Source organism: Caretta caretta, chromosome 11 (genome assembly GCF_965140235.1).
Source record: "Caretta caretta isolate rCarCar2 chromosome 11, rCarCar1.hap1, whole genome shotgun sequence".
NCBI lineage: Eukaryota > Metazoa > Chordata > Testudines > Cheloniidae > Caretta > Caretta caretta.
In genome coordinates, this window is record NC_134216.1 from 32,948,319 (window position 1) to 32,969,051 (window position 20,733).

General features: G+C 40.1%; 1 protein-coding gene across 26 annotated transcripts in view; it reads right to left on the bottom strand.

Annotated features, from left to right (window-relative positions):
• The window catches only part of BAZ2B (bromodomain adjacent to zinc finger domain 2B), a 277,230-nt gene that overhangs the window by 248,606 nt on the left and 7,891 nt on the right, over positions 1-20,733 (bottom strand). For 3 of the 26 annotated variants that reach the window (XM_048869508.2, XM_075117868.1, XM_048869507.2), the window contains exon 2: positions 10,505-10,547. The exons of the other annotated variants lie outside the window; for them this stretch is intronic. The gene's annotated coding sequence lies outside the window, so the exon portion shown is untranslated. The remainder of the gene's footprint in view (positions 1-10,504; positions 10,548-20,733) is intronic. 26 annotated transcript variants of the gene reach the window in all.

Here is a 20,733-nt window from a genome sequence, read left to right on the forward strand (position 1 = left end):
ACAGGGTTGCCTGTGGGAACGAACACAAAGTAGCAGGATTACAGATTTCTGAACAATTTTCTGAAGTTCTCTACAGTAGTCAAAACAGTCATCTGTAGGACACTGTATAGCACGGACTTTTAGATAAAACAGGTTTACCACTGGTAAAATGCTTGTGGATGATTTCCAACATCCAATTTGGAAGCATATTTGATCAAAATAATTTTAGTCTGTGGATGATCCCCTTTGGTTGTACTGGAGTTTAATTTTCACCTGTTCCAGTGCATAAGGAAGTTAGAAAATCCAGCTCTATACAATATGTAATTTCAAACTCTTTGCAAGTTGTATTTAGTTGGCCAATATCCCAGGTGAAAATTGTGCATCTGCATGCAAGTGCAAATCAGTGTCAGTATGATACACTAAGAGTCAAAACCTTCATTAAAACAATCTGAGATAAACCACCCCAAAAACAAACTAGGTCTGAACAAAAAGTGTTATGTGCCTCAGACAGATTTCACTTCTCCCCTGTAACACAGATGCCTGTTTATATTTATTTCTATTATAAAGTTGTTTAATTCTGCTAATGGGTGAAGGGTTATGCTAGCAACTAATTCAAAACAACATGAGCTGCACACGCAAATTTTTCACATGGTATTCGTAGAACTGACCTTACAATATTAGTACCAAACAAAATTATTGGCAATATCATGGCAGCCAGGTATAGTATGAAACATCTCTGGAAACTGGAGTTGGAAAATAAATAAGGGACTCCACCTCCTCTAGCCAGCAAACAGAATTTGGCAGAAACCATGCTCTCAGATGCCAGGTTAGACATTGTTTTTGTATCCCCTCCTCTTTCCTTAGGAGCTAATTCCTGAAGCATTGATAATGTAAGTCTTGGCCATAAACTATATAGCAATATTGTCTGCCTAGTAAAATGGGAGGAGAAAAAGGGGTAAATTACAAAAACAAAAGTATAAAAACAAAGGACTAAAATGAAAGAACTAGTGATAACCATGACATTTTACCTCAGACTGCTCACATATTTTTAACCTACTGCCTGAGCAAGATGACAAAGGCCCTACCACATGCCTTTGATTATGGCCGAGTGCGAACAGGAACAGTGAGCCTGCAGATTTTATTAGTGGCTATTTATTAAAAGAAACTTCTACTCTGTTTTTTGGGAGGTTATAACGTTCACTTTTTGATGCACTTCCCACCCCCCACCCGTGGCTGCCCAGGTTCAGGAAGCAAGCACATGCTTGACCCAAGTATTTGCTAAGACAAAGTGCTGACTGGTGAACCTGTAACTGTCACAAATAAATTTGCTCTGAGTTTGAGAGGAAAAAAAAAAAAAAAACTCTTGAGAGAAGAGAGAGCATATTGAAAAACTGATGGGAGGTAATACAGAACTCACTGAGGGACAGAGAGGGAATCAGGGCTCAAACATAGAGTTTGCACCTAGCCTGCACCTAGAATCTGCGTGTAGTGTTTCTTGCTAAAATCCTTTCCCCTGTATTTCTTAAAAATGGTGACTGAGATAAAGAATGGAATTTTCTAAGGGAGTTTTACCATTGACTTCAATGGGAATAGATTTAGCTCAATATTAAGCAGTTCTGAAAGTTTCACCTTAAATGTCTATTCACACCTGAAGACTTCATGCAAGAAAGCTGTAACCGCAGAAAGGTCTGCTAAGGTACGATATACCATTTCTTTTGTAAACAAATGAAGAGGAAGTTACAATCAAGTTACAATCTGTTGGTCTCCTAAAAACAGAGTTCCTTAATATAAGTTTGCTTGTTGATGGAAGAAAAGCAGGCGGGGATTCACCTCCACTTAACAATTGACACCTACTCCGAAAGGCAGGAAAAAAACCTCAGAAGCAAACAGGATCATGGAAGTCACATACATGTGTTCTGAAACCAGCCAACAGAGAAAAGATAGTAATACCAGAAGCTTCTGTAAGATGAAACCACACCTCTGGAAGCTTTCCCGAATGTGACTGTGGATGTAGTCTGTGAAGGAGAACAGAGAAGCAGGAATTCAAGAAAGGATGAGTCCATAGGCCAGTAACTAGAAAGGGGTACAGTGTGGAATCCAAGGACTTGGTAGGCATCCCTACAGAGTTTGAAGCCCCTCTAAAAATATTTCTTGTGAGGAGATTAAAATAATAAAAACTATTTGCCAATTTCATGAATTTTGTAAATTTCACACACACTATTATGAACGTCATATTTACTCAAACACCGTATCTTCAAATTTGCATTCACAGTATTTTACATTTCTACAGCACTTTCCACATGAGGTCCCCCAGGACACTTTAGAAACACTAGTGAATTAATCCCCAGGACATGCCTATAGAGATACATCTATTAAAGTAATATCCATTTTACATAAGTGTGCACACCATGTTTAAACAGAAATTGCACACATTAGTTGTCTTGATACTAACTGCTTAGGGAAAATACTAATCGGATCTTAAATTGATTAAATACAATGTATTGGACACATACAAAGTGCTGCTTTAGAACAAGTTGATACTATTATCTTCTTAATTTGAACCAAAATGGACTAAACAGTAGTTGAGGCTTCACGGGACTTGCCTAGACTAAGTTACACTGGAAGTTAAAGCCATATCTGCTTGTGAGTAAGGGATATGGTTATTACATGATTTTAGAGAAGACAAATATGGGAACTCATTATCTTAGAAAGTATTACTATTTATTCGCTAAATTTACGCTTTCTGCAACTCCACAAGAATGGAATTACACTAGGATGAATTTGGCTCATTGTGCCTGTGAAATTAAGAGAAGAAAACTCTCACCTAAGAAGAAAAACTGGAAGTAAAGTAGAGAGGATAACAACTGCATAATTTGGGGAAATCTTTGGCCTCTGTAGCTCGAAAACATTGTTCATCGCACCTGTGTTACTGGTTGTTAAATAAGCATATTCCAAACGAATTTTGTGTAAAACAGTTATTAATTTGGTTAAGTACATTTAAAAAGTAAAAAAATTAAAATAATTATTTGAAAAGTTATTAATCCACAAGCTATCATACAAATACTTTTATTTCAAATCATATAAAAACCACCATGATTTACAGGACAAACTTCCTACAATCATTAGAGAGGCAAAACTTTGGATTTGCAGAATAATGACTAAGTTACTGTGAATTACAACGCTTCCTCAGCTCTCGTCCTCTAGCGCCCCTACTCTACTTGCGCTACACTGATGACATCTTCATCATCTGGACCCACAGGAAGGAGGCCCTTGAGAAATTCCACCTGGATTTCAACAATTTCCACCTCACCATCAACCTCAGCCTGGACCAGTCCACACAAGAGATTCCACTTCCTGGACAATACAGTACAAATAAGCAATGGTCACATAAACACCACCCTATAACGGAAACCTACTGACCACTATACTTACCTACATGCCTCCAGCTTTCATCCAAACCACATCACAACACAATCCATTGTTTACAGCCAAGCCCTAAAATACAACCGCATTTGCTCCAATCCCTCAGACAGAGACAAAACACTGCAGGATCTCTATCAGGCGCTCTTAAAACTACAATACCCACCTGGGGAAGTGAAGAAACAGATTGACAGAGCCAGAAGGGTACCCAGAAGTCGCCTAATACAAGTGATATTTGGCTGGATTCAATGATACAATGGATTTTACTTTATTCACTTTAATCTTTTAAACTGTAAACCAGATTACTGAAATTCAGACTTATTTGACAGATTTAAACAAACCCTTACCAACTGATGCTTTATTACCGGATAGGCCTAACAAAGAAAGTAACAGAATGTCACTAGCCATCACCTACAGCCCCCAGCTAAAACCTCTCCAGCGCATCATCAAGGATCTGCAACCTATCCTGAAGGACGATCTCTCACTCTCACAGACCTTGGGAGACAGGCCAGTCCTCGCTTACAGATAGCCCCCCCAACCTGAAGCAAATATTCACCAGCAACTACACACCACACAACAAAAACACTAACCCAGGAACCAACCCCTGCAACGAACCCTGCTGCCAACTCTGTCCGCATATTTATTCAAGGGACACCATCATAGGACCCAACCACATCAGCCACATCATCAAGGGCTCGTTCACCTGCACATCTACTGATGTGATATATGCCATCATGTGCCAGCAATGCCCCTCTGCCATGTACATTGGCCAAACCGGACAGTCTCTACACAAAGAGAATAAATGGACACAAATCAGACATCAAGAACTGTAACATTCAAAAACCAGTAGGAGAGCACTTCAATCTCCCTGGACACTCAAACAACAAACTTAAAAGTCGCCATTCTTCAACAAAAAAAACTTCAAAAACAGACTTCAATAAGAAACTGCAAAACTGGAATTAATTTACAAACTTCACACCATCAAATTAGGCCTGAATAAAGACTGGGAGTGGCTAGGTCACTACAAAAAATAATTTTCCCTCTGTTGATACTCACCCCTTCTTGTCAACTGTTGGGAATGGACCACATCCACCCTAACTGAATTGGCCTTGTTAGCACTGACCTCCCACTTGGTAAGGCAACTCCCATCTTTTCATGTGCTGTATATTTATACCTGCTTACTGTATTTTCCACTCATGCATCTGATGAAGTGGATTATAGCCCACAAAAGCTTATGCCGAAATAAATTTGTTAGTCTCTAAGATGCCACAAGGACTCCACATTGTTTTTACTGATACAGACTAACACGGCTACCCCACTGAAACCTGTGAATTTTGGGTTCAATATCTCATGAATGTTTTAATCAGCAATAGGAGTGGTGTATGACTCCTTTCCAAATGTTAGCAAAAGTTGGTTAGCTCAAGCATCTATTAATAATATGATTTAAATTACAATAAAGCATCAGTTGGTAAAGGTTTGTTTAAATCTGTCAAACAAGTCTGAATTTTGGTAATCTGGTTTACAGTTTAAAAGATGAAAGTGAATAAAGTAAAATCCATTGTATCATTGAATCCAGCCAAATATCACTTGTATTAAAATGAATGGCTGTAAAAAGGAAGACTTAAAATATATATGTTTTTAGTTTGAATTAAGAGTGACCGATTCAAATAAAAAAACCTACTTTTATTAGTGAAATCACAATCAGCTATGCATATGGCAACCATGCACACAACCAGTTTTACAAGGCATTCCTGAAGAAACACAGATTTTTGTTCTGAAGTCTCAAACTAAAATGAAACCTCTGGAAAAGCGCATACTGTGTTTGCTCATTTCATAAAGTGAAGCTGGCTCCTCACATCAGTGCAACAGTTTTATTCTTTAATATTATCCTGGAGGAGTAGCAGTAGCAATGGCAACTTGTGATTTAGTTATGGTGTGTGCACACGCGTCCGATATATAAATATACATACACACACACACTCTACAGTTTGGACATTTGGACATTCTATGACATTTTCACTACAGGAAACTTTACCTATATATTACTTATAGCTAAATAAGTAATTAACTTTTTACTAACAGCATGTCAATTAAGTAATTTATGGGGTTTTTTTATCCATCAAAGTTAACTTTACTGTATTTTGAAGGAAAAGGTGGAAATAGAAACAATTTAGGTTCTAAAGATCAATCTTGAGCATCCAATACTTGCATTCCCTATTCTATATAAAAATACACATTAAAAGATTCTCATATAAAAAATAAAGAAGACAGGAAGATAACACTTAAAAACAAGATTTCTGACATTTGTACTGTTTTGGGATGGCAAAGAAGAAAAGAATAGAGCATGCATAGGAAGAATAAAAACAGCATGTAATCATAACTTAAGGGACAAATGCCACGATATGAGGCATAGAACCTGACATTCCGATTGGCATATCGGATATTGCTGAATTTACTGACTTTTTCTCAATTTCATCAGAGATGTTTTGTGTTAAATAAAAAAAAATGGCATTCAATTTCTGTTTTAAAAAACAAAATGAATAAACAGCACTTATTACTACTTGGGAGGCTTCAGCCATCAGAAAAATGCATATTTAAGAGATTTTAAAATACATGTTATCTGGTAGAAGCAAGATGACCTAATGTGTATTTAGTTTTAAAAATAGGGCTACTCCATATGTCCAATGTATTTTTAATGGGGATCAATTCATATCCTTAATAGGCTCACTATGAACACTGGGTATGAATATCTTACTCTTGAGGGCATTCTGCACACAAAAATTAAAAATTCTGCACACAATATTTTAAAATTCTGCAAATTTTATTTGTCATATAAATGTGGAGGTTCCGACATGGCATTGGGGAGCACAGGCCACTAGCTGCACAGAGGTGGGCGATCACTGTACAGCTCTCCCCCGGGACATGAACCCAGCAGTGAAGCTGCACCCAACCCTGACACAGAGCAAGGACCAAGCCTGCCCCAGAAACACCCCAGTGCCCTGCCCCTCCGTGCCAGGTGCAGCAGGTCTGGGTAGGCTGGCTCAGCAAGGCAGGATCCAAGTGTGAAGGGGCTTAGTGTGGGGTATCCGGGTATGGGTTGAGAGGGTTCTGTGAGGGCAATCTGGGTGCAGGCGGCTCAGTGGGGGATCGGGGGGAGGGGAGTATCTGGATGCACAGGGGCTTGCTGGGGGGTTCTGGGTGCAATGGTAATGGGACTCTGCAGGGGGGGTCCAGGTGAAGTTGGTTCTGGGTGTGCAGGGGTCAGTGGGGGTCCAGATGCTGGGGGAGTGAGGATCAGTGGGTGGGGATCCAGGGGCAACTGATTAGGGCTCAGTGAGGTGCAGGTGCCTCATTGGGGTGCTTCAGGTGCATCATGGGGGTCTGAGTACACGGGAGTGAAGCTCAGTGGGATGGTCTGAGTATGAGGGGGTCTGGATGCACCGGGTTTGGGCGGATGGGGGAGCAGCTCCCCTTACAGGGATCTCTCCCTCTGCAGCTGAGGAGCGATGGGTGTAGGAAGTGGGGCAGGGGGAGTTTGCACAACTTCCTGCAGCTGGCAGAAAAATCTGAGGGTGCCATGCAAGGGAAGAGGAAGTCCCATCCTCCCCAGCCCAGCCAGGACTAGCAGCTGAGCCTGGCACAACATAGGAGACACCAGCCGGGTCTTCCCTAGTCCTGCCTACTGCCCCACAGTGATTTCTCTCTCTGCTGGCTGCCTGGGCACCCGAAACATACAGCTTGGGAGGATCTCATGACCACTCTTGTGGCTTCCCTTTGCTTCCCAATGAGAAAGTAATTTTTCTGCGGGGAAGCAAAGAAATCCACAGGGGATATAAATTCTGTGCATGCACAGTGGCGCAGAATTCCCCCAGGAGTAAAGCAGTAAGTCCACATAGTCCAATCACAACTGGCTTAGTACTAAGTGATGGTGGCTGCCCGTTTTCATCACCTGATAACTTTCTGGAAAAGTTATTTTTTGTGTTGAAATGTTCATGCTTTGACTCCAGCCAGAGATGAATCTTTGTGGAAAGTCTGAACAAAATCCCTTCACACTGCTTTAGTTCTGTGAAGGCAAGGAAAGGCATGCTTTTTCCATATTTAAAAAACAAAACAAAAACTACACACACTTTAATCTTTTCTTGTGCAACACAACATTAAAAAGTGGCTGAAATCTGTTCATAAGTAGTTTTCACTGAGGTCCACAACCACATTTGAAAAACAAAATTGTGTGAATAGTATTCAAGTTATCCGTGACTGAAAATAGGCTATTGCATACGCACAACAGAAAATGTCATTAAGTCAGAGGCTTCACATGCACAGTTCATTTTTCCAATGGACAATCAGACTGCGCCTACACTGGAAGCGAAGGGTGTGATTCCCAGCTCATCTCGCTAAAAACAGGAGCATAGACACTGTAGTGCGGGCAGCAGCAGCAATGGCACAGGCCAGCCATCTCAAGTACATACCTGCAGGGTTGTCTATGGCAGTGGCTCTCAACCTTTCCAGATTACTGCATCCCTTTCAAGAGTCTCATTTGTCTTGAGTAGTCCACATTTCACCTCACTTAAAAACTACTTGCTTACAAAATCAAAGATACAAAAGTGCCACAGCACACTCTTACTGAAAAATTGCTCACTTTCTCATTTTTGCCATACAATTATAAAATAAACGAATTTGAATAAAAAGAGTGTACTTAAGTGTATAGCAGGGGTGGCCAAACTTACTGACACTAGGAGCCACGTACAACAGTCTTCAGAAGGTCGAGAGCCAGGGCACACTTGACAGGGTTCCAGGCTTCACCCACACAGGAGGCACCTGCCAGGGCTCAGGGCTTCAGCCCCACTCCTGTTGAAGCCCCAAGCCCCGGCAGGTGTTCCCCACAGGGCTGAAGCCCAAGACCCCCCGCTCCACCACTGGGCAGAAGCACCTACCCCACCACCCCTCTGCAAGGCAGAGATCCGGAGCTCCCCCCACACGTCTAGTAGGTGGAGAATGGGGAGGGCTGGCTCCGCGAGCTGCACTTTAACGGTAAAAGAACTGCATGTGGCCCGTGAGCCACAGTTTGGTCACCCCCCGTGTATGGTATACAGAGCAGTGTAAACAAGTCATTGTATGGAATTTTAGTTTGTACTGACTTCGCTAGGGCTATTTATGAAGCCTGTTGTAAAAGTAGGAAATATCTATATGAGTTGATGTAAACCCTGGAAGACCTCTGAGTACCCCCCACGGGTATATGTACCCCTGGTTGAGAACAACTTGTCTATGGCACTATACATATGCATTTTCCTTCAAAGGTGCACATTTAACCTGTTAATAACATGCATTCGTAAGTATAAATGTTGTTTAAAAAAACCCTAAGATCTGATCATGATAACCCATCCTCACCTAAGTCATTTTTACTAATATGACTAATCCAATGTAAAGCCCTGATCATGCCAAGACTTCCGTAAAATTAGCTCCTTTGGAGTCAATGGGACTTCTCCTGTACATGAAATTAAACATGTGTGAGAGTTTTTGCAGAATCATGGCTTAAGAAATTGGACATACTTATGTTAGGGATACACTACTTAGCTTATTCACCTCTATGCAGTGGTATCACATAAGGCTTACATACTGCTTTAAAATTCCACTTCAGCAGAAACAGGACCCAATTCAGCCCACACACAAGTACGTGCTTAACTTTAACCAACTGTTTAAATCCAATTGACTTCAATAGCATTTAAGCATAGGCTTAAATGCTCTGTTGAATTGTGGCTTTAAGCAATACTTATATGATGCATAGGTCTTATGCGGTCACTCTGTTCAGGGGTCAGTTTCACTTTATTTGTATATGTGGCTTTTACATTATAAAGAAACCTAATGAGGGTTTTCAGCTTTTTTACATTTATGTAAAGAACTGGGAAAGTTAAGGCCTCAGAAGATCAATATACTCAAGCTTTAAGCACATGAGCAGTCTTCACTGAAGTCTTTGGGATTACTCAAGTGCCTAGAATTAGACACATGCTTTAGTAATTCAGGCCTAATATGTTCTTTTTTAAAAATATGTTAAATGCATTATTGAAGTTGAAGTTAAGAAATGCAAAAAAGAAAAGTCATGCTATGATCCTGATTCTGAGTGTGTTGTGATAGGCAAGGACAAAATGTGTTAAAACACTGGTGGGAGATGGACAGACAGATCCACAGATTTTCAGATATGTAGTATTCTCAGTTCCCAGTATTCTTGTAATAAACATATAGTATCAAATACTAGAGATATAAAACATGACCAAAGTTAACTATTCTATAGAAGCAATACCATTTTCCATTTCCTAATTTTTAGAACAATTATGTTAACTATGCAACCTTAACAGCGTATGAACGTTATTTGCAGATAAAGAGCAATCTAGTGTCTTTTCAGACAACTTTTAAATTTTAATTTTTTTTTTTAGAGTACAACTCAGTATAGAAGTGGCTCCATCATTGTACTGTATCTGTTTCAACTCGAGTGTATTTTGTCTTAGTCAAGGTCTACCCTATAAACTTATAGCAGTATAACTAAGTCACTCAGGGATGAGAGAAATCCACACCCCTGAGCAACGCAGTTGTTCTGATCTAGCCCACAATGTAGACAATGCTGTCAACAGGAAGGCTTCTCCTGTCGACATAGCCACTGCCTCTCATGGAGATGGATTAACTACACTGATGAGAGACTCTCTCCCATTGGCATAGCAGCCTCTTCACTGAAACGCTACAGCTGTGCCGATGCAGCATTTTATGTGTAGACCAGTGGTTCTCACCCTATTTATAATTGTAGGCCACAGGTTGAGAACCACAGACCCCTAAGCCCAGCACCCCCAGCCCTGAGACCCCTCCTCAGAGCGGGGCCAAGAGCGGAGCCACAGGCCTGGGCAGCTGGAACCTGGACCCCGCCCCACAGCCAGGATCTGAGTTTTTTTAGCACACAGCTGGGCTATCCTGAATCCCTTGCATTGTTTCAGATGGCTGTGACTTCAAGTGTTGCAAACACAAAATCCTAAATTCAGGATGTGGCAAGGAAGTATATTAGTTATTGTTAAGTCTAAACAGACTAACTTTTTTAGGATGACAAATAGATTAAATTTTTTACCTTTATGGTTCAACTTTGCTGTCTGAGTTTGTTTTAAATAGCCCTAAAGAAAAAAAAATTTAAAAAGATCAGCTCCTGCTGTGAAAGGAAAATATTTAAATACTACGATAACCATTTAGATACAGATTCCATCATAAAAAAAGTCTAGAATTACAATATTCTATTTTCACCTACTAAAATATGTTTTTAAAGTGGTGCCTTAGATTTAGAAAAACAAGCAGAGAGTTATGAATAATAAATAACTTTCCAAGTTAAAGGAAATTTCTTCAGGCAAATATTTTTCCATTTCAACCCACAGCTGTAAAATATTACCATGCTTCTGCATTTCCTCATCTACAAAAAGAAACATTTAAGTCTGCCAACTTCATTGTAAAATGAATCACAAATATGTCCAAGAGTGTGCAATATTTTACATTATTCACACACAAAAAGCAGAGCTATTTGTGTGAAGAATGGATATATATTGAGTGAAAATAAGTTAATTTTAGAAACAGAGCTCAGCTGATATAGTTTACCTTTGAATGGTAAATTAATAAAATTTTAAGTTATTCTTTTCCCTGTACATAACCTGCATGGAGCACATCTATACCAATGGGTTTCAAACTGCGGGTGGCAACCAAGTTCTGGGTCGTGGAATGTAAAGCACTGGGTCGCGGCTGCTCTGGTCAGCACCACGGACCGGGCCATTAAAAGTCTTGTCGGTGGTGCTGCCCGGCTATAGCAGGCTAGTCCCTACCTGTTCTGGAAGCAGCCAGCAGCAGGTCCGGCTTCTAGACGAGGGGGCCTCGGGGCTGCACTTGCTGCCCCACCCCAAGCACCGGCTCCGCACTCCCATTGGCCAGGAACTGGCCAATAGGTGCTGGGGGGGGGTGCGACAGTGTCCTCCCCCTAGGAGCCAGACCTGCTGCTGGACGCTTCCGGTGCGCAGCATGGTCCGCGGTGTCAGGACAGGCAGAAAGCCTGTCTTAGCACCCCCACTGCACCGCTGACTGGGAGCCACCCGGGGTAAGCCCATGCCCCAATCCCCTGCCCCAGCCCTGAGCACCCCAAACCCAGAGCCCCCTCCTGCACCCCAAACCCCTCATCCCCAGCCCAGAGCCTGCATCCCCAACCCAGAGCCCTGACACCCTCTCGCACCCCAACCCCTGCCCCAGCCCAGAGCCCCCCACACACACACCCTGAATCCCTCATTCCGAGGCCTCCCCGCAGCCCTCAAAAAAAAAAAAGTTTGAAAACCACTGATCTATACTATTTGTCACTGAAGTGACATGGCAAGTACAAATCAGAAAAACAACATTGTGTAAAGCATGGAGGAAGTTCAGGTCAACTCTCTCTACATTTAGATGGAGACCCATTGCAAAATAATTATTTAAATGTGATGGTTACAAATTAAACATGCTAAAGTCAGGAAATTCACAAAAATCTGTACTAGTGCTTAAAGTAACTGTGGACTAATACTGTTCTTATAAGAGCCACAGTTGTGTGTCCAACTGAAGAGTCCACCCCCTCAATGCATGCATTTCACAGAGCTGCACAAGTACGGTAGTATGAAATATGCATTTTTCAGAGTGCACACTTCACCTGGAAATTTAAGCCCACCGATTCACCTTTTGAACCCACCCTATGGGACAAACTAATCAGGACAATGAACTTGCATCAACTGTGAGGTGAGAACTAATCCTCTCAGTGTTCAAGATTAAGCTATTGTCATTTGTGAGGGAGCTTGCACCGCCTAGGCTAGCCTGATTTCTTGTGCTAGACTCAGGTCAGGATGACACTAGAAACTTTTGCTAGTATAGTAACATCGAGTAGGGTGTGGGGTTTTTTTTAACATTATACACATTTCTATATTGGCAAATGCCCTAGCGAAGACAGTTATACCAGCAAAACGTGCTTTTGCCAATGTAATTGATTTTGTTTGTGGAATCATAAGTTATATCCACAAAAACACTCTTGCACCAATAGACGTTGTGTCTGCATTAGGAGGGTTTACTAGCATAGCTATACCAGAAAATGTTTTTTAATGTAGATTAGGCCTCAGAGTAGTTTAACCAAAACGCAACTGAGCCAGCAGCTGAACACAGGCAGGAGGAAAGAGTCAGGAAACCATCTAGTGGGACCAACTGCACTTGGGAGCCAACTCTACAAAACAGCAAGAGAGAAACCCAGGACAAGAAACAGCTTTGAACAAGTAATAGAGGCAAAGCAGGAAGCCATAGTTAGTTCTTTTCATGCAGGGAATGTGGCATCAGCTAGCCCTGGTAGGGATATTGAGATGGGATCATGAAGGGCACAGTATGGTATAAAAAACCTCTACAGAATAGAATGGTCAGCGCCATTAGATAGTTAAAATGAGATCTAGGAATTACCCAATGGTCCAGGACTAAAGAGATCCAGCCACATTATCCCAATGTTTGCTTATATTAAGCTTTAACAAGAATTCTTTCATTTGGTGTGTCGCCTGTTTTAATAAACTTTTTACGCAGCTAAAACTAGTATCATTATTTCTTGTTTGACAGAGACCCATGTTTGTTGGGCATCCCATCTCTAGTTTGGATGAAGAAACCTGCCTCTCACTGGACTCCACATGCAGTCTAATGAAGAGTTTATAATATAACACACCGCTCAACTATCATCCATGTGGTTACCAACACTTCATGAGAACCCACAAATACATGTGTTGTGATTCAAATTAATTTAAAATGCCAATTTTTAGTCTTTAATGGGAAGTACACAATATTTTTTAAAACAAGAGCGATTTTTATGTATACCACATCACACAACTTTCTCCCTAGATTTTAAAGTACTATGTAGATTTCAGGAGCCTTTTGATTCCTGAAGAGCGTAGGAGGTTTTCGGCCAACTGGCACTTGCAAACTCTCTATTCACAGCCAACTGCTGAAATCCACACACACACAAAAAAAAAAAAAAAAACCCCGAAACCACCACACACACTCAGCTGCTTTTTGGAGGTCAGAACAGCATCAAGCAGGAAGTGAAAGTTTTCAAAATTGTTTTTTAAACCTTTACCTTATTTTCCCTAATAAGTCATCCGTTTCCATGGGAAGAGAGGCAGAAACAAGTTGAACAGCCAGAAGCGTGTCAATTTCAGTTGCTGGCTGCTGGTTCCCCAGTTCTGCTCCTGTTTCCATGGCAACTGATGTAGCATCAGGGAAAACAAAAGGTAAAGGACAAACAACAGCTAAGGCAGAAAACAACAGTTTGCAAAAATAAATTAAAAAAAAAAAAGATGAGCTGAATACTTTAAAATGTTAATAAACTTAAATTACAAGATTAGAGGCCTGGTCCTAGAAATCAAACAAGCTGTCCTTGACTTCACTGGGAATATTCCCCTAAGTATGGCTTGACGAATTAAGGCCCCAGTTTTCAGGAAAAACCCCTGAGATCTTCAAAGCATAAGAACTGTCATCAGCCAGTAAGATGCTTTTTTCATAATTTCTTACTCACACTTCATAGGTATACATGTGTTTCTGCACACATGCACTCATCTATGTACTCAAGTGACTCCTGCCACCACAATAGTTGAGTACCTCCCAGACATTTAAAGATAGAAACAACAAAAACAACTTCTCCCTCTCTGTTTCTTCCTAGCACGTTTGCCATTGGGTTTCCAAATGCAATCTGTTGAGATGAGTTCTGCACTATGCGGTATTCAGTCATAGTTAAATACAAACTATTGAGCAGCTAGCCATTAGCTCAAGACAAATCAACAACTGGCTGCTGGTTGGTTGAAACAAGGTCACTTTAATCATGTCTTTGTCATGTAGAGTATTCCAAGACATGGGACATATCCCCTCCCCAAGCACTATTCTTTACCATTCCCTTCTCTGTGAAGTTCTTGCTCCTCACCTCTCTGGAACTCTTCCAGCAGGTTTGTCTGTCTACACTGAGAACAGGCAGCAGGTGCCTTTACCGTTCAGGTGCACAACAACATCCTTTCTGCTGGATGTCACAGCTGCTCAAGGCCATATTGCACTGGATCCTGTGAAACATCTGAGCATTGACGGCATTGTCTGCTACTATTCACTAGGACTCTCTCTGTCAGCTGTCCTATAATTCCTTGTTCTTGGAAAGTATCTTGAGCTCAACCATTACAGCTGGTACCTTTGGGTCTCAGAGAACCCCCAAGATCCTTTCTGACAGCTGCTTTCTGTACTCTCCAGAAAGAGAGAATAAAGGGTCCAATAAATACCAACATATTATCAGTAGGGGAAAAGTGCAGGAAGGAACACTAATGAAACAGAGACAGAAGAATGATCATCTGGGTATGACTGCAAACCAAAGATGATTGTTTTTCTATCTCTCATGGAAGATGATGCATATACATTCTTCCCATACTTTGGTGTCCAGCTTTTAATTTCTGCTCCACTTCATTGGAGTGATCTATTACTTTTGCTCCCCGATATGCAGATAGTATAAATATCTCATATCACAGAAAGAGCACAATATTTATGTTAGTATTCAATCGGCCCCTTTTATTAAAATGTTTATAAAACACTAGGGCAAAACTTTCATCCTATAGTTAACAGAAAGTTTGCTGAAGATATCCTTTAAAGTAGAAGTTCTCAACCGGGGTCTGGGGGCTCCTGGGGGCACAAGTAGGTTTCAGGGGGGCCTCCAAAATAAACCAGAGAGCAAAGCCAATGTTAGACTCACAGAAGCCCAGGGCAGAAAGCTGAAGCCTGCATCCTGCCATGCGAGGCTGAAGCCAAAGCCCAAGCAACTTCGCTTTGCGGAGCTCCCTGAGGTTTGGGGCCCCGGGCAATTGCCGTTTGCTACCCCCTAATGTCGGCCCTGGCTTTTTTAAAATCTACTGGATATTTAGAAAAATAGTTGCTGTGGCATAGGTGGGCTGTGAAGTTTTTATTCCATGTGGGGGAGGCCTGAGAAAGAAAAAGGTTGAGAACCCCAGCTTTAAAGTACATGAAACCTACCTTAGTATGCAATGGACATAAAAAAATAAAACCCTCACAAATTCAGAAGCCATCAGTCACACAAATAGCCAACTCCAATCAGAAAGCACTTTTCAAATACCAACTTGGGACCTGTGAATTCTGAAAAACGGTTTGTAAACACTTTCCAAAAAGGCCTACCTATTTTTGGATTCCTTGATAGTTTCCCAGCCCACATTTGACTGCTGTTTTGTAACCTCAACTGAAGAGCCACATGACAGTGTCATAAACAAATCCCTTATCAGAAGGCTACTAAATCAAACTCTATAATGGATTCAGTAAATTCATGTTGAAAATGTAATTTCCTTTCTTATGTAAGTGGACATATGGGTGAAATAACCTCAGACACTGTTACAATGGTGTCATGCCGAATATCAGATCTCCTTCCTATTCATGAGGTTTTTGAGCCAATTTTGTACCTTTTGTCCTCAATGGCTTTCATGCTTACTGGTATTTAGCTTGCTAAACAAATGTTCAACAGCCAAAGAATATATTTATTTTAATTATAATAGGAGTTTTGTTGTTGTCAGATGATTTCTCTCCAAGTCCAATACCACCATGTTTGGCACTAGAAGATATCATACATGAACCAATAGGAGTCCTAGGTCACACCCTATATCCCTTCTTACCAAACCAGTGTAGCCTGGCTCCCTCCAGAATAATCCTATAGTACACCCAAAATGAAAACATCCACAGATAAGCACATGCTTCATGATCTCAGGAAAACAAAAAAGAAAGCATTAATACTTTACTTATTCTTCCTTATTTCAATTAAAGGAAGACTATGTACAATTTATCAGAGTGCTACCTGGCAATCTGTCTAATTTTATAATCCAGCAAGACCAACTGTGCATCTGTAGGCTGATCAAATCCCAGTAAAATATAGTCTATAACCTGTTTCTATATATCAAAAATGCTGCTACTTTAAAAATTACTCATTCAATTTTGAAAAACTGAATTCAATCTTCATGCATTAGGACAAGATGCTCTTTATGACCACTACAGTTAATGCTAAAAATTACTGATTGCAACCTACTGGCTCTTTTTTTAGCAAGTCATATAACTTACTACAACTTCCACCTTTTGGGGTTACATTTTCCATGACTGGCCTCCACCAAAAAACTTTGAGAAAATGGCTCAGCCAGTTTTGAGTGAGAAGAAAATGTGGATGTAGAAGGCAATGGGGTTTCTCTCCATCACATGTATAAGATAAGTTATTGTGCCTTTTAAACAAAAAAAAACAAGAAGTTAACACTTGAAATCTGGGACTGAAATAGCTCTCTTTAAAGAGTAGTGCAAGACTTTTACTGGAGACAACTAGGCTTTAACCAAGTTATGACCATCTGAAAAAATCACATACCAAGTATATGCATAGGTTAGGTTTGCTTTTGGTTGTCCTTTTGGTTACTTGCACTGAGCATCTTTGGGTGCTGCACGTCCACAGCTAAATTAAGTTAGCAGTCTTTTCATCTATGTTGCTGAAGGTGACCAAAAGAGCAGGAACTGAAGGAAGAGACCAGTGTTCTTCCCTCAGCCTCTGGGGGTCTTGTAAGATGCCTTTGAAACAATCCAGTCCTGATACACTCAATGTATGTAGAAAGGAAGGGCTCGTGCAGCCTCACAAAGACTTTTAGGAGGAAATCCCCCTCAAATGCATTTTATAAACTCAAACAACTTAACACCCCAGGCTGCAGACCTCCTATGCAGGAGAGGTGCTCCTTCCGAGCTGTCTGCCTCCTAAAATAATTGCGTGGGGCATTCTGGTGTCACTCCAGAATATGGATTTCTCATGCCTTGTTTAAAATTATTTTACAAGTCACCAAAACTACAACAACTACATAAATATAACATTACACATGACCACTAAGGAAGTTAGGAAGTACCAAAAGATATGGTTGTACAAACAACCGCATTACAATACAGTCATTATATGATCACATACCATTTCCCCAAATACATATTATCTTCTGTGACCTAAGACAGATAGTACCACAAGGCTACACTTCAATGCCAGGTCTATGAAAATCATTTATGAGAAGTACACAGTAAACTGTACTTACATTACATATTAAGTGCAACACTGAGTAACAGTGAAAATTTATCAGCATCTATAGGCTACCTATATTAGCAGATTAATTTGTTGCATATTTAACAGCCTCATCTTCTGAACTGTGCCTTATAAAAGCTGTATAGCGGGTTGAATAGTGATGACAGTAGAAGTGCTGATCAAAGATTAAAATACATACTTGAGCAAGAACAATATTATATATATATATATATATATATATATATGTGTGTGTGTGTGTGTGTATAAAAACCTGTCACTAAAAACTACTACTATACCAATGAAGGGAAAAAAAATATTCCAAGATGCTACAATAGCAGCTAACATTACAGGAAGACATTGACGATGTACTGCTTTCCTTTAGAGCCAGGCTAAAAGGTTATGTTTCTGCAAGTGCATTTTGGATGCTGCTAAGCATTAGCTATAACAAAATGCTCACATCAATCTGTGACATGATTCCTTTCTCCCGTTCCATTCCTACATTTAATCTACTGTATGAATACATATGTTCACCATTCTAAAGTATTACATGAAAGATAATATTCCACAACTAAAGGTCTAGACATATCAAAATTGTGGGAGTTATATATATTTCAAAATTAGTAAATGTAACAACTGCCTGATGCATCTTCTTCACTCTACCCGACACATCCTGCAAAAAAAAAAATTTTTTTAAGGGTGGGGAAACCAGAAGGGCAAGGGACAAATGCCACCTGACTACTACAAAAATTACTGAAGACTACACCAACAAACAGATGAAAGATATAGAATTTGCCTGCCTACATCACATATGTCAAAGTGCAATAGTCTACTTTGGTTTAGGAAGGCATTACTCTCCTATTTTCAATGAAGCAGCACAAAATTGTACATATTCTTCTACACTAAATCTTTTCTTTAGTAGCTTTTGGCAAGTGTATGTATAGCTCTAGCCAAGCACAAGACAGCTCTTGACCCCTTCTAATATGCCAACTAAGGGCTTTATTGATCATTGCACCTCTAGTTCATCTACTGCCCATCCCAACATTTTACACTCCTGTTCTCTGACACACTCAAGGTATGGTTGTAGGGAAGGGTACTTTCTCCACCAGTGCTAGGTAATTGCTATATCTTTCTAACAATGTAAAGTAGTCACTATACCAGTAGTTATACAGTAGTCATACTACTTAATCCCTTTGCATGCTATCAGCAAAATCCTAAATACTTACACCAGCCAACAGAACTAGAGTCTACTGCTATTAATCACGCTTTAAAACAAAAAACAAAAAACTAAATCTAAAATCGGACTGTTTCTGCTTTATTCCTGATACAGTCCTGTTTCAACGATGACATTATCCTCAACCACACAGTAGCCCTTCAGCATGATCTCTCTTGAAAAGAAGGTAACAGGGTTTGACTCACTGTCTGATGAAGCATCAACAATTGCTACAGCTGAACATTCTATTCCAATTTAACTAAAGACAAAAAGAGGAGAGGGAAACACCCATTTACTTCCTTCCAGACCCGCTTAGCGTAGCTTCCTTGCGGGAGCCACAATGACCTCCTATTGTTTCTAACATCCACCAAGAGATTTTAGAAAATAAAACGATTCTCTTTGCATTGGATGCGCTAGGGGATATGCTAGAATGGTTTCTTCTAACACTACAGATATTGTAGAAAATTAATTTACAAGCTATTTTTACCACACAGCACTTTTCCCTCTTGCATCCTTAGCCTCCTGAGTCAAATAGGTTTGCACCAAACTGCTACTTCTCCTCACCATGTCTCCTAGTTGCTCCTTCATCACCTCAAAATGAAGCACTTGGAAACTCAGTGGTAACATAAGAACTTATCAGAACTCCCATAGGAAAAATACTACTTAGCACTTCTTATAGGCTTAACCTTTTAAAAAGTGCTGTAACTAATTAGCACATTAAACTATCTTCATGTGCAAGACATGCCAGCTTTCAGGATCTCCACTCACCAGGCAAGAATTTATGTGACATGTCTTTTCAGCAGTCTCATCTGCCTGCGACACCAGATCATGAGCTTTTAACTAATTTCATAATGGACCTAAACCTGTGAGATATTGAGCACTCTCTGCTCCCTTTTATTTCAATAGAAGCTTAGAATGCTCAATACCTCAAAGAATTGGGTTCTTCGTTTCCCTCAAAAAAGTAATAATTTCTCTAGGAGTTCCAGCCACTAGCCATTAAGGCAAGGAAAGACAAGGAAAAGTTGCCAATAGCAATGAAATCCAATAATAGCAGCCACTTTATTCCTGTGCATGGAAAAAAATCGAGACCCTTTACATTTTTAAAACAAAACTTCACATTTACTAACGCAGCCCATACATACCACTGACGGCTGTTATTAATAAGCATACGTTCTGTGACATTACTCTTTTCATTGCTCAAAAATGGATAGGTATGTTTTTTGTAAAGCAATCTCTAACCCGTCTATTAAATTTTGCTTTGTGATACTTCTCAAGATTGGTATAGATCCAAGGTATTAAGTACTATTCAAACAAAATTATTTTTATTACACATTTTATATTTTTGGAGTTTCCCCCCTTCAAAGTCATGCATGGGCAAAGCGTGAAAATCATGCATTTTAATAACTTTGGTTTTGAAAACTTAACCTTGGCTAAATTTAGCCAAGATTTCTTATTCAAAAGAACACAAGCAATCAAAGGACTACAAAGGTTGCATGATGCATTTTTTAGGCTGCCTTACAAAAACAAGGTTTGTGTCACTGCTGATCCTTGCAGTTTATTGCTTCAAACCCCCTACTTTATCATTTTATTCAGTATGTAGTTAAAATTAAATATTTAAAATTGAAGTCGTTCTTATGCTGCAAGCGCAGCTAAAATGAAAGTCCTCTCTGGCAGCAGTGACCAGATTTTAAATGCAGGTAGATCAATAAAAAGAAAGGAGCTCAAGCACAACCTCCATGTGTGAGTGGAGTGGTTTATAATAGCTTGCAAACGACTATGTGCTTGCTGTAACCAGCTGTTCTTAAATTATCAATATGCAACCGATTCATGTTAAAGCCAAATCCCAGCACTATTTCTAGAGAAATCCCAGTAGTTTTTGCTTGTTCTACATGTGAGCTCTGTTAAGGATACAAATAGCAGTAAGCTTCAGGACAAATAGGACCAAACTATTGGCATTTCATGCACTAGGTCCATTATCACAGCAGGGGGTGTCAATCAC